Source organism: Cryptomeria japonica, chromosome 4 (assembly GCF_030272615.1).
Source record: "Cryptomeria japonica chromosome 4, Sugi_1.0, whole genome shotgun sequence".
Classification (NCBI taxonomy): Eukaryota; Viridiplantae; Streptophyta; class Pinopsida; order Cupressales; family Cupressaceae; genus Cryptomeria; species Cryptomeria japonica.
The window spans coordinates 425,576,364-425,591,316 of NC_081408.1; positions in this window are offsets into that span (position 1 = coordinate 425,576,364).

The following is a 14,953-nucleotide window of genomic DNA, read 5'->3' on the forward strand; positions in this document are numbered from 1 at the left end:
GCAAGAAGCAACAAAATATGGCTTGTGATATTCTAGAGATGATGACTTCACTTTATGTGCATATACAGATTTAGATTGGGTAGGCAATACTGATGACAGGAAGAACACTTCTGGTGGATATTTCTTTCTTGGATCAGCAAAAAATCGTCATGCATTTCTTTATCTACCGCAAAAGCCGAATATGTTGCAGCAACAACTAATTTCACTCATGTCTTGTGGATGAAACAATTGTTGAAGGATATCAAGGTAAATTGTAGTGAACCGGTAGTTATCTACTGTGATAACTTTGCAACTATTGACATGTCTAAGAATCTGGTATTTCACTCTAAGACTAAACACATATCAATAAAATACAACTTTTTGAAGGACAAGGTGGAAGAAAAGGAAGTCAAATTGGTTTATGTGAACACTAAAGAACAGATTGCAGATATATTCACTGAACCACTGTCTAAAGAATCTTTTGAGTATTTGAGAGACAGGTTCCGGCAGAAACTTAATTGATGGAATAGATCATCATTCCGATATGCATCATCAACTTTATTCTATTCTCTGGATTGATGTAGTGGTGCTACTGCTCAGGGGGAGTAGTCAGCTTTGAGATTCAGAGGCTTATATTCTTGCTTTGATATTTTTGTCAGATTTTTGGCATTGATGTCAAAGGGGGAGAGATAGTGATGTGAAAAATAAATTCAGAACTTTACAGAGATATTATTCACAGGGGGAGATTTATTGATATTCAGGAGATTGTTGGCTGTCTTCCATAAGGGAGACTTGTTTGACATTTCTTGGTACTTAGATGTTTTTCACATCTAGTGTTGCCATCAATGCCAAAGGGGGAGATTGTTGGTAATATGTATGAATTCATTATGTGTTGCATTGATGTTTTGTCATTGATGTCAACACTATCTGTTATGGTTGGTTACCGGTAGACAAGTTTTGGTTGCCAGTAGAAGATCTTGTGTTATCCGTAAGGGTTTAAGGTTTAACCGACAGAGCTTTCACTAAGAATCCTTGACAAAATGCTAAGTGGTGTTGGTGCGGCTTCTAGATGGAATTCAGGATGCAAAAGGTGATCCTTGATTATGCCTCAATTGATTGGAGACATCGCTTTGGCATGGTGGACCTTGATTAGGTCCGATACCTATCTAGGTTATGGACCAGTATCATGTTAATGTTTTCTCTACACGTTACCAAGATGTTCTATGGATTGGTTATTGTTGTTTTTGTCTAAAGCAGACATGGCATATCATTGTAATATGGATGTATGTAATGATCTTATTGTAATATCTTTTAGGTGGCCAACCTAATTGGTTTAGGCCTTAGGGTTTGTATAAATTGATGTAAGATCTCATTGTAGATCGTGTGTCGTGGTTGCGGAATGCAATATCATATGCGAAGGACATTTGGTCGATCATAGGTGATCGAATTGGGTTTAAGTAAGAGGTCAAATGCCTTTGGTATTGAGCTTAACCGAGACTGTAATCAAGCATGGTCGATGCTATCTTTGGCAGTTCATTCTTCTGGATTGTTGTCCAATTATCTTGAGGTGGTTGTAACCTCTTTGTAGTCAGTGATACTCTTTTGTAATGAGCAGTACGCTCTAGGTAGTGTGCCTTCCTACATGTGTAGGCCCCTTATTATATCACATACTTTTTGTAGAAGTATCATCTGACTGTGGGTAGGCTCCCACTGTGGTTTTTCCCTTTACCAGATTTTCCACATACAAATCATGGTGTTATGTGGTATGGTTACATTGTGTTAATTCTTTGTTTCATTCTTAAGTTTTATTGCTTATCGGTATCTGTTTCTGCTATTCTAGTATTCAATGTTTAAGTGCTCTAGTTAAAGGTTATAAAGTGATTTGATTAATATAATTTGTTGACAACTGATTAGCCTATATGTTTGACATGGAGATTCTCTTGTAATTACTTTTAAATCATTTGTGTGTTATCAAGATTGAATTTCATATTTTGGTTATACAGTAAGGTTGCTAAGGTATGGGCTGGAATGGCATCCACCAATCTTGTCCCTTTGAAAGGTTGGTATGGTCCACTAGAGTTTGTATGGGGGCTAGGGATCAATAGAGGTCACCAGGGTAACCCAGGATGGGGACGAACCTAGTGAAGACTCACCAGGGTAACTCATGACAACATAGTGATGACACTCTTCCATGTTGCATACCTAGTGATCTCTTTTTGTTATTTATCTTTCCATGGTTTTTTTTGGGCCTCTGGAATTGTTTGGTTCTCTAATGAGTCTTTGTGTTAGTATTCTTCTGAGTCACTTGTGAGTCTTGTGTGTATCCATTTGTGTTTTCTTCCATCTTGTGGATCTGGTTGATATCTCCTAGCACAAGGGGGTGGACCTAATGGTACCACATGGCTGGGTGGAGTGATTTTTGCACCCATTGGGTCTTGTTCATCCTTCATCAAGTTCATGATGGCTTGGATGATGATTGAAGACTTTCATAATGATCTAGATATATGTATTCATTTCATTATTGTAACTTTATTGATTATATCCTTATTGATACAATGTAATGTAATTGATGATCATATGTTTATTCTCATGACAATGTATTGTGTATCATGATCTTTTGTAATAAACGTTGTTATAATATTTAAATAATGATTCTTATGGTTTTATATGTTGGGTTTATTTGGAAATACTTGAGTGACGACGTTGTGGGGCCTTAAGGACTTTTGCTAGTTATTAGTTGTGCATCTTTTCTTTATCATGTTGTATCTTGTAACTCTAAGCATATATATGGATTATTTATTTATTTATTTTTAAATTATTCTCATTTTCATTGGTTTAATTTGATTAAGTTCGTTGGGCCTCATAGCAGGGGCGTTACACTTGGCCTCCTCTGGCCCTATAACTGCTACTCCTACTCAACATCATCAATCCACTCATGTTGTATCTACTCTTGTTGAAGTTCTACTGTAGCAGCAGTCTGCTGCCATTCTGCTATAGTAGCCTACTGCGGATGCTTACTGTAACTCTATGGGGCCCTCCCTGCCCAATCCTTCTTTTGATAGTCTTAATGATAGTATTTCTTGGACCATGGTTCATCGCATGCGGAAGGGAAAATCTTCCCCCCTCCCCCATATTTTCCTTGGCTCGAATGACTCTCCCCATCTTTGAGCTAGGTTTTGGGTTGTTGCATGTTTGATAGGTTTTATCACCTATCATTGTTTTGTTGTTTCCTTTACTACCTTTGGGTTGTGTTTTTAAGGGTCAACACCCTTGTTTGTTGTTTTTCTAAATTTGATATTCTTGGCTATGTTAAGGGTCGACACCCTAGTTAATGCTACTTTATTAATCAAAAACATATTACAAAAGACACAAATAATACAATGCTCTTTATTATTTTATATGTTATGCTTAAGATTAGGAACATTTCATATATAAGCTAATATAAAAATAATAATATAAATAAAATATAAGACAAAAATATTAATACAATGTAACACAAATAAATTTAAACTTATTATAATATCAATTCAAAATACTTATGAAATAAAATAATATTATAATCAAATAAACTTATACAATGAATTTTATTACACACTAATATAATAGAATTTTTCTAATATGATACAATTTATTAAACGTTATTTTCAAGAAAGAATGCTTGGCCATCGGCAAGAATAGATGTAATAGTGGGATCACTATAGCACCATGGAGATAATATATAAAGTAACTTGTCCTCATAGAAATAGTATAATAATTCATTTTTGAAGGACCTTATATGAAGGCATGTGTCACCTATACCATTACATATTATGAAATAAGCTTCCATGAAACCATTATATGAGGGATAAATCCAAATGTATAGATAAGTATTTGTAAGACTCTATGGCTCATGTAGAGCACTACATGAAAAATTACTACTGTACTTGAGTCATGGAGCAACAACGATTTGGAGGAAAGTCATCTTGGGCCACTAGTCGTTCTCCCCTCCCCAACTCCAAGGAGAGAGAAGGGAGAGTCACTAGGATTGATGGTTTTCACTTAGGGGAGACTTTACATTTAAAAGAGGGGTTGAAACCCACAAGATCCAATCCCACGCAATGCAAGATTGGATTCTAAATGAGTTTCAAGGGTTAAGACATCAAGGATACCCTCTTTTGTAAAGAATGTAGATAGAAAGATTAAGTTAGGAATGCATGAAAAGTGAGAAAGATTCGCTTATAAACAGAGATAGGAATATAGGATGAAGCTGCGGACCTGGAATTAGCAGTAAAATGTCGAGATGGTGTTGGTCTGCAAATTTGAGCGAAAGTTAATGGGACGATGGCGCCTGGCGTGCACACGATCCTCCGAAAAATCCGCGAAACGAAGGTGGATTTGTTCGTCTCTGCACAAGGATTCCAGATCTTCAATTACAGCCGCGTACCTGCAACCTACACACAGAAAATAAAGGACGATTGGGGGGTTAGGGATGAGGGGTTTGCCTTTAGGTCAAACCCCGGTTTTGGAATTAACCAAGAAATGAGAATGCTATAAATGTAAATGTTTGTAATGTAAACAAGTACTGATACCTTGTTGTAAGAATGTTTGTATTCTTACATGCGAAGGTGTAATGTATGTAGTATGTAATGTGTTGTAAGTGATCTCCTCTTCAATGGTTGAATCCTTGTCTTGAATGCAACACTTAGCCTTGAATGGAGACTTAGAATGCTCAATTGCTTGAAGGAATGCTTGAATGTTTGAATATCGCTTTCACCTTTTTCCCTCTTTCTTACCAAAATGGGAGAGGAAATGTAGTTTATATACTTGTCAATTAGGGCTAATAGACTGATTTTCCCGACCTTAGGCCGACCAGGAAACATTATTTTCCAATTTGCAAACATAAAGACCTGAGACCCAAAAGAGACCGGGCCCAAAAAATAGGGCCAGGGACCAGGGCGCTGGGCGCCATGGTCCTGGGGGACCAGGGCGCTGGGCACCATGGTCCCACCTCCAGGGACAGCAGGGTGCAAGGAGGATCAGGCCAGGGTGCTGAGAAATGCAGTTTTTGATGTCATGAACAAGTTTCGGGGTCTCCATTCAGGTTCCGTGTTGCATCGCCATCGTGAAGACCCAAATGCAGTTGAAATTGCAAGTGTCGCAATTTTAGGACACTACATTTAGCCCCCACTTTAGCGGGAGTATAAGCGTATGCCAATACTTCCTGTAAAGTACAAGGAAACAACATTGAAAAGCTTTCACCACGTCAAAGAGGCAAGATACACCAAGCCCCCAGTGGACTAAGGATCTTACGACTTTGATTGACAAAGTAAAAGGGAAGATCACGAGGGAGAACCATGACTATCAGTAGTAAGGTTCCCTCACTATGAGTCATGCAAGAAAGATATCAAAAAATTTCAAGGCAAAGCTAATTTTGTCAAGAAATTTTCAAGTATCTTGAAGAGATATGAACGGGATGTATGCCCCCCTACGTTAAAGCGATCGCACATGCCTCACCGGGGGTGATTACTTTAAGGTAGTGATACATATAAGAATGAGAAGGGAAAGGAGCACGTTATCACAAGGATTTAGCCCCCAAGTGTGAGATAAGCCCAAGGATAATAGACACAAAACACAAAGCACAAGGTGACTTCGCTTTCCTTGGGGTCAGTATGTTGTATGATAATTCATGTATATCATATGTATGTATGCATAATTGTTCTTCATTCCCCAATCAAGGAAGATCACCTAGAAGAAGGGAACACATGTGTCTTTTGAGTCAACATGAGAGAGACCAAGAGATCTCAATGCTTTGCATCATCCTCAAGTAGACAACACTAAGGACAACAAATAGAAGAATGAGAATAACACATAGAAGAAGTAACGAAAGAGAGGAGGGGAGAATCTGCTATGCTAATGAAACTAGTCTAGCACGTCATCTACCCCCCGATCTTGCTGATCAATATTTCGGGAAGGTAGGAAACACGCTAGAGGAGGAACATCCAACACAGCAGATGGAGCTATCACAAGATCCAAACAAGGGCTATGTTCATATCCCAAGCCGCGGTGTTCTTGTCTAGGAGCTAGGATAAGTGCTTTAAAAAATGCATTAGATAAATGGTTATCAACATCAACATATTCATATTCACTATCAGAATGAACAGGAGTAACATTTTCATCATGAATAACATTTTCATCTATATCATCATCAAGATTTATAAAAATAGGATCTTTAACTCGCATAGGATCAAGACCATCATGCATCTTATGTTTAGGAGATTTTGGCTCAATTTTTGGCTGAGGAGCAAATGGCATAATACTAGCTGAAGGTGTTTTTGGGGATTGCAAAGTTTGAGAAGCAGCTGCCTGAGCTCTAAGACGACGCTTTCGTCGGCGTTCACGTGCAGAACGATTTCGTCTAGTCTTAGTAGGAAGTTGAGAAGATTGAGGAGGAGGAATGTTCTCATCCTTATCACTTGGGTGTTTAGGTTGTGGTCTCTTAGGTTGAATAATAGGAGAAGAGGAAGGTCTCTTCTCTCCATAAGAGGAAGGAGGAGGAACTGCTCCATACAAAGGAGGAATATTTGGTTTAGGAAGGAGACCAAGCCCATCATGACGAGGAGGTATAGGTCTACTTTTAGGAATTTTATTAGATATAGGCATAGTTACATCCATAGGGATGGGTTGGGAATCTTCTTGGTGAAAGACATTGGTTTTATCTTTCAAAGGAAGAACTTCCTTCTCAAGAATGATAGGAATATCAAGTTTGGGTGTTCTAGGTTCACTTAGAGATAGGATCATATCTTTTTTCAACTTTTGATAAGATTTGAAAAGATGATCACTTCGCGGAGGAAGAGATTGGAATTGTTTAGGCCAAAAGTAATCAATAGGAACGCTAGAAGTTCTTTCAGTAGGTTTAAAGAGGCTATGATTGACAGTAACAACTTCACCATTATGGGGAAATTTCAAACACTTGTGAATAGGAGAAGCAATAGCTTTCATGGAAGATAGCCAAGGATAGCCTAGCTTCACACGAAATTGTTCGGATGATGGAATAATAGCAAAGCTCACATCAAGGGATTTGTTATGGACCTCAATAGGTAATGTAATAGAACCAATTGCAGGAGAAGAAAATGCATCAAATAATTTCACAACCACATTCGTTTCATCATAGATCACTTGATTCAATTGCAAAGTAAAAAGAAATTCTTCAGTAATGACATTAATCATACAAGAAGGATCAATAAGCACTCCACGGCAAGGTGTATTCTTGATTTTTGCAACTATATATAAAGGACCATCAGGTGCCCTGATAGTTTCACTGGAATCAAATGTGATGGAAGGTTCTTTAGGGATTTTCTGTTGTTCCACAAAGTTAATCACATTCAGAGTCATAGACACGAGATCATTAGGTGAGACAGAGGAATCAGTAGTATCAATCGCATTAGAGGTATGAGAAGGCAATGGATCAGTAAAAATCTTAAGATTTTGGTTAGGAGGAGCTACAGATGTGTTGCCTTTATCATTCACACTAGAAACAGAGATAGTATTATTATCAATCAAATCTTGAATTTTACCCTTTAAAGCAAAACATTTTTCAGTATCATGCCCAGGATGACGATGAAATTGACAAAAAGATTTGTTATCAAAATAGGGTGAATTAATCTTTGCAGGGTCTATTTGCCTTATAGGAGGAAGAGTAAGCACATTTTGTTCCAATAACTTATTCATAATACTATGCAATGATTCATTCAAAGGAGTGAACTTTCTTTCTTTATTGAAAAATTTAGAAATAGGAGGCACACCTGATGCTGCATTCACATTGTTGTTGTTGATGTTTTCATTGAATTTAATTGACTCTCTGTTCGGTTTAAACTTCCCAAATGGTTGTTGACTACTATCACCCTTATCACTCGGAGCCATAGGATTTGCTTGTTCCATTTGACTCACAGTCAGTTGATAATTGTGAAGAGTTGCGCACAACTGTTGGAAAGAAGTAAACTCAGAAAACATGAATTTTTCTCTAATATCTTTTTGTAAATTAGAAATAAAGATTCTTTGAATATCATTGTCAGGCACTGGAAAGGAAATTTGAGCATACAAATGCTTATATCTACCAATGAAATCAGTCACTTTTTCTTTAACACCTTGTTTACAATGCATTAAATCAATCAAAGTAACTTTAGGACTTATATTGTTTTGAAATTGTTGAATAAAAGCATTTGCAAGTTGTTCGAAAGAAGAAATAGAATAGGAAGGCAACGAGCAATACCATTGTAGGGCTTTATCTCTTAATGTTCTAGTAAACAGTTTTGCAAGCAACCTTTGGTCATAAGCAAAATCGGTACATATTGTTTGAAAGGTCTTAACATGTGTTAAAGGATCGCCCTTACCATTATAAAGCTCCAAATGTGGAATTTCAACATGTTTAGGGGGGATAGCTCGAACAATGTCAAGAGAAAGTGGGCTCGCAACATCAAATGTGGGCACACTAAACTTAGATTGATTCATAGAGGCAATTTGTTGTTGTAAAGAAGAGACAGTTTGTGCAAGATTGTTAATGGTCGCTTCAGTCGAAGAGTTCATATTAGACGTGTTAGATTGTGATGGAGGTGTTATGTTATTGAAAGAAGGTAGAGAGTAAGGTGGTGGGACACTATGATAGTTAGTCATAGGAGATGATTGGACAGGAGGAACACTACAAGGAGGAATGGAAGGGTTAAATGAATTTGCCCCCTTGCGTCATGTTCATTTGTGGAGATATAATAGGAACACTTATTGAAGGAATGAATGAAGAAGTTGGATTGAATGAAGGAAGAGGGTTGATTGAAGAAGAGGGATTGCCCCCATGACTGGTGATCATAGGGGGAATATCTTGTGTTGAAGTAGTCATTATGTTTGATGTAAAAGTAGGTATACTAGCAATAGGAGTCGTCAAAGGAATAGAATGATTGACTTGATTAGGAGGTTGTGTATAACCTAAGGTTTCGGCACAACTTTTCATAGGCATCACATTCGAATCCACAATGTGTGCAATACCACGCAAAATATCAATTCCATTCTTATCACTTTGAACCATACGTTTTAGACCCTCAATTAAGGAAAGAGCTTCACTGTCGGGGTATTCTTGAGACATCCATTGTCGAAAATCATCAAACTGGTTATCCAATTTTGAAAGTTGTTCTACAGAAACCTCATGGAGAGCTTCTTCATCATTAAGAGGATTAGAGGAATTACCCATGTCCTCGTTAAAAGGGCCATTCAAATTAGGTTCCATCTCCTCGGTAATTACACCTTGGAAAGACTTAATTCTAAGGCTTCGTCTAACGGGAATAGTGTAAGTAGGACTTATTGTTGTAAAACTCATGCACTAAAGAAAGAGAGAAGATTTTGAATTTTAGAGGTAGCAAATTTCAATAAAATCAGCCAATCTCCTAGATTTAAGCTGTTAAATGCAATCAGGACAATCTCTCAAAATTTTGAAAAAAATGTCCGGGACCGTGGCGAACGGAGTGCACACGGTCCTCGCAACTTTTTTCAAAATTTTCAGGGATGAAAGTTATGATGATTTTAAAGCTAATCTAAAAAAATTGAGTGATTTTACGATCTGTAGATAGGCCAAATTAAAGTTGCAATCTCAAAATTGAACCCTACCAAGATTGTTAAAAAAATGTAAAATTTGAATTTTGAAAAAGAGGGGGAAACTGAAATTTTGAATTTTATGATTTTAGAGGGAATACTAAAAGCAATGCAAGTTTTGAAATTTAAAAGTGGACTCGATTTCATGCAAAATTCGAATTTGAAAGCAGAAATCAAGGTTGTTGGAATTAAACATTTAATTTCAAAAGTCACAAATTGCAAGAATTTGAATAAGGCACTAAAATTTCGAATGAATGCCAACACACTTTTCAGATTTAGGACTGTAAGGAACACAATTTTAACACAAATTTCAATTTCAACAATTTTTGAATGATTAGAAGCCTCAATCCAAGCAATCGCTAGACCAACTTTGACTGTAATTTTGAAAGTGTTAAATTTGATAAAATCAGCCAAATTTCTGGATTTTAGCAGAAAAATATAGTAAGATCTAGCTCCCGAAATTTCGAAAAAAATGTCGGGGACGATGGCGCTCAGGGTGCACACGGTCCTCGCAACTTTTTTCCAAATTTTCAAGGATGAAAGATATCGTGATTTTATTGCGGAATCCAAAATTACAGCCGATTTGGAGGTGTTTTGATCAGTCAAATTATCAGTCAAAGGTTGAATCAAGAAGGTTTTAAAAATTAGGGTTTTGACACTTAACCACTTAATTTTCAGAATTAAAGCACAAATATGAATTGACAATTTGCAATAGAAGGGTAGATCTGAAACAAGCATTAACAATTAACATTTCACAAGTTTAATTACTTAAAAAGAAAATTTTAGGGTTTCTATGCAATCAACATCTAAAATTTGCAAAAGATCAAACATGGAAATATAATTAGGGAAGCAAATTTTCAGATCTAACCATGAATAATCAGAATGAGGATGTTCACGTCGGGTTCACCAAAATGTAAAGCGGAAAAATTGAACCCTAGTCGTTCTCCCCTCCCCAACTCCAAGGAGAGAGAAGGGAGAGTCACTATGGTTGATGGTTTTCACTTAGGGGAGACTTTACATTCAAAAGAGGGGTTGAAACCCACAAGATCCAATCCCACGCAATGCAAGATTGGATTCTAAATGAGTTTCAAGGGTTAAGACATCAAGGATACCCTCTTTTGTAAAGAATGTAGATAGAAAGATTAAGCTAGGAATGCATGAAAAGTGAGAAAGATTCACTTATAAACAGAGATAGGAATATAGGATGAAGCTGCGGACCTGGAATTAGCAGTAAAATGTCGAGACGGTGCTGTTCTGCAAATTTGAGCGAAAGTTGACGGGACGATGGCGCCCAGCGTGCACACGGTCCTTCGAAAAATCCGCGAAACGAAGGTGGATCTGTTCATCTCTGCACAAGGATTCCAGATCTTCAATTACAGCCGCATACCTGCAACCTACACACAGAAAAGAGAGGACGATTGGGGGGTTAGGGATGAGGGGTTTGCCTTTAGGTCAAACCCCAATTTTGGAATTAACCAAGAAATGAGAATGTTGTAAATGTAAATGTTTGTAATGCAAACAAGTACTGATACCTTGTTGTAAGAATGTTTGTATTCTTACATGCGAAGGTGTAATGTATGTAGTATGTAATGTGTTGTAAGTGATCTCCTCTTCAATGGTTGAATCCTTATCTTGAATGCAACACTTAGCCTTGAATGGAGACTTAGAATGCTCAATTGCTTGAAGGAATGCTTGAATGTTTGAATATCACTTTCGCCTTTTTCCCTCTTTCTTACCAAAATGGGAGAGGAAATGTAGTTTATATACTTGTCAATTAGGGCTGATAGACTGATTTTCCCGACCTTAGGCCGACCAGGAAACATTATTTTCCAATTTGCAAACATAAAGACCCGAGACCCAAAAGAGACCGGGCCCAAAAAATAGGGCCAGGGACCAGGGCGCTGGGCGCCATGGTCCCACCTCTAGGGACAGCAGGGTGCAAGGAGGATCAGGCCAGGGTGCTGAGAAATGCAGTTTTTGATGTCATGAACAAGTTTCGGGGTCTCCATTCAGGTTCCGTGTTGCATCGCCATCGTGAAGACCCAAATGCAGTCGAAATTGCAAGTGTCACAATTTTAGGACGCTACACATCTACAATGAGGTGACATCAAGACTATATTTTGCAAAGAACACATCTAACCTACTAACAATAAATACACTCAGTACAATCAATTTTTGAAGGTAATTGTGCTCATTCATTGGGAAAAAACATTTTGTAGTACTGATAATAATATAAATAAAATACTTATAAATGATATCATTTAGCATTATCTTGCATTCCTTATAGATTATATCGTCTTATAATAACTATAGAATCCTAAAATTACACCCCTTTCAATTTTGACCACATTTGGGGCCCTCGCCTTAGTGTCCTCATCCTCATGTTTGATCAAGACCTATTTATGCGTCCACCATGCAATAAACTTCATATTTTCACTTTGTGCCTTGCTGGGACCCCTAAACTTGGCCCAATTTGTGGTAGGACTAGGGTGTAGCGCCTTGGTCCTCACTGGAACCAAGGCGCTATAATTGAAACCCTAGGCCCTATCTCAAATCTGAGTGAGAATTGCTTCTTCATGTTAGCCTATATCAAAAAATAAATAAGTTTGACTACAGACAAGTATATAAAGTGGTCTTCCCATCTCATTTGAAGATATAACAGGATAACATGACAAGGTGATAAGGCAAGGAGAATACATTCAAGCATTCATCATCAAGCATCTCTAGAGGTCTTCAACGCTACATATTCTTCATCTATCTATTGTGGAGAAACATTACATCATTCATTTGCAAGCATGTGTGTGTGATTAGGGTTTTGTCATGTTCATGCCATTTCATACAACATATGTGATTACATTCAAGAAGCAAATCATTATCATCATTCATTGCAGATCTTAAGGTATACCTTTCCATCATTTATTTCAAGCATTTGAAATATTCCATACAAGGTTGATTTCAAAGCAAGGTTTGACTTAGGCAAACCCCTATTCCTAACCTTCTCCCTCTTCTTTTTGTATGGAGGAAATAGGTGTGCGGTAGTTAAGCCTTATTTGCAGAGATGGAAAAATCCTTTTCGACGCGCGGAAAATTCAAAGGACCAAGAGGTAGCACCACGGTCCTTACTTTTTTAGAACATTTTCATAGGGTAGATCCAAATAAACTCATATTACTCAGATCCAGGTGCATGACAAAATCCCGAACCTGTGGGTCACTATTTTCTCAAATTTCTCTTCAATTTCGGCACTTTACCCTAAATCAACATTTCAACTTATAAAAGAGTGAAAAACATTTCATAATCAAATCAATTCACTTAGTATTCAGTCCTTATCAGATTTGTGATTGAATCTAGTGGATTCCTCCCCTCTTTAAAATGTAAAGGCCTTCTCTCCCAAAACAAAAAATTGATTTGGTGATTTCTCCTTCTATGTTGCAAATTGCCAAATCAAAATTTCCCCTTTATAATAACATTGGCTTTATACTAAATTTTTGACTTAACAAGCCTTTATATTTTCTTTTTCTTTCGTGTTTTCAATTCTGTAAGAAACGTACAACATACAGATTGAAATTTAAGATTAGTGCTTGAAATCTCTAATCTTTCCTTTAGAATTTTGCATTTTACCAATTTACTTAAACTATACACTCTCTTCAAAAAATATTACACCTACTTTAGGCATCTAATTATTTTGGTATTAATGTTGTATAGATTTCCAAGATAAATGGCATTTATCACAAAACATTGGTGTAGAAGGTATCTAGATTTATATTCATTTTTGCCTATCATTATGGATGAACAATTATGTTCGATGAATGTAGCTTGCGAAAAATCATATTGAAAATTGAAATTGATGCATGGACATATTGTTGAAAGGTCACTACCGAAGGCAATACAAAGGAAATAATCAAATTAATCCTCCTTTCTGGCCACACTGTTACACAAAGGTGGTCTTATGTTTTACACATACTAAAAGGTTTATGGAGACACCAATAACTATTATTGTGGACAATCATATTCTTGAATATTGCATAGAAGGCAATGTTCATTTTCCATAATTTTTTATAATTTATTAATCCTCCAAATAAATTACCCAAACTATATATGACTATTGACGTAACCATTGCACCTGGTTGGGGTGCAAGTGCTACTATATAGTATAACAATGGACATCATAAACAATAATCACAAATATTACAAAACATGACACAATTCAAATACAAGAATCATCCCTTAAAACAAATTGGATAAACTGCTCATACAATTTCATTTAATTCTAACCAATTATATATGGTCTATTCACTTGAAATTGATCAATTCTTCTTGCTTTCTCAAGACACAAGACTCAAACCACTCTAAACCCTATAATTCATTACCTAGAAGTTATCATCTATCACACATACAAATAATCAAAGGTATTTCATTTCCTTGATGTACATAATACACAATTCTAATCTCGATAACTTGCAAAGAGATTCTACCACTATGAGTAGGCCATTATTAGAATATTCCATCCATTTGAGTTATAGGATGCCATTCATTTTGGAGATCTTCTAGGAAATAATGATAGACATTATATATGTACAAACATACTCATGGCCTTTGTGCTATATCCACTTAGTCATGTGATGCAATGTGAACATAGTTATTATGGTTAGACTTCTAGATAAATTGAGCTTTTAGATCGATATAAATGCACAAATGACACTTCGGTGGTGTTGTAGGTGAAATCAACATATCCATTTTCAATTCACACACAATCAACCAAAATACAAAAATCTTGTTATTTACAATTATGTAAATGTATTTAGATTTTGTTTTAATGAAAAAGTTAGATAAACATCTTGACTATTATTCCATTTACTTTTCAAGACAATGCAAAATTGAAAGTAGTCATTGCTTTATGATAGAGTTAGTGTTTAAAACCAAAAATAGTAGTTTAGAACCTTAATGCACTCATTTTCAAACAAAATAACACAAATCACAATCTTGACCTATACATCATAATATCAACTTACTTTTGTGGTCCTAGTTAGATTCAATTTTTCATAAAACTTTTGCCTAGATTTAGTCACTAGCCTTTTTTGTAGGCTTGGTCAGCCTAAAGTTTTCAAATGACCTTTACTCAAGAGAGAATGCATATGTGTCAACTTGGAATTAATCTTCAGAATAAGCCTGCAACTTGTTAGTTTTCAACAAAATATTGATAATGAAAGCTACAAGAAAACTCCAAATATCAACCAATGAAACAACATAAAGGAACAAAACATGAAAACATAAAAAATATACCTTTACCCTCCTGTCTCATTGTGTCCTATCCCCATTGTTCTTGGTTGCAAATAATTGCTCTTAGACATGCACTGTGTG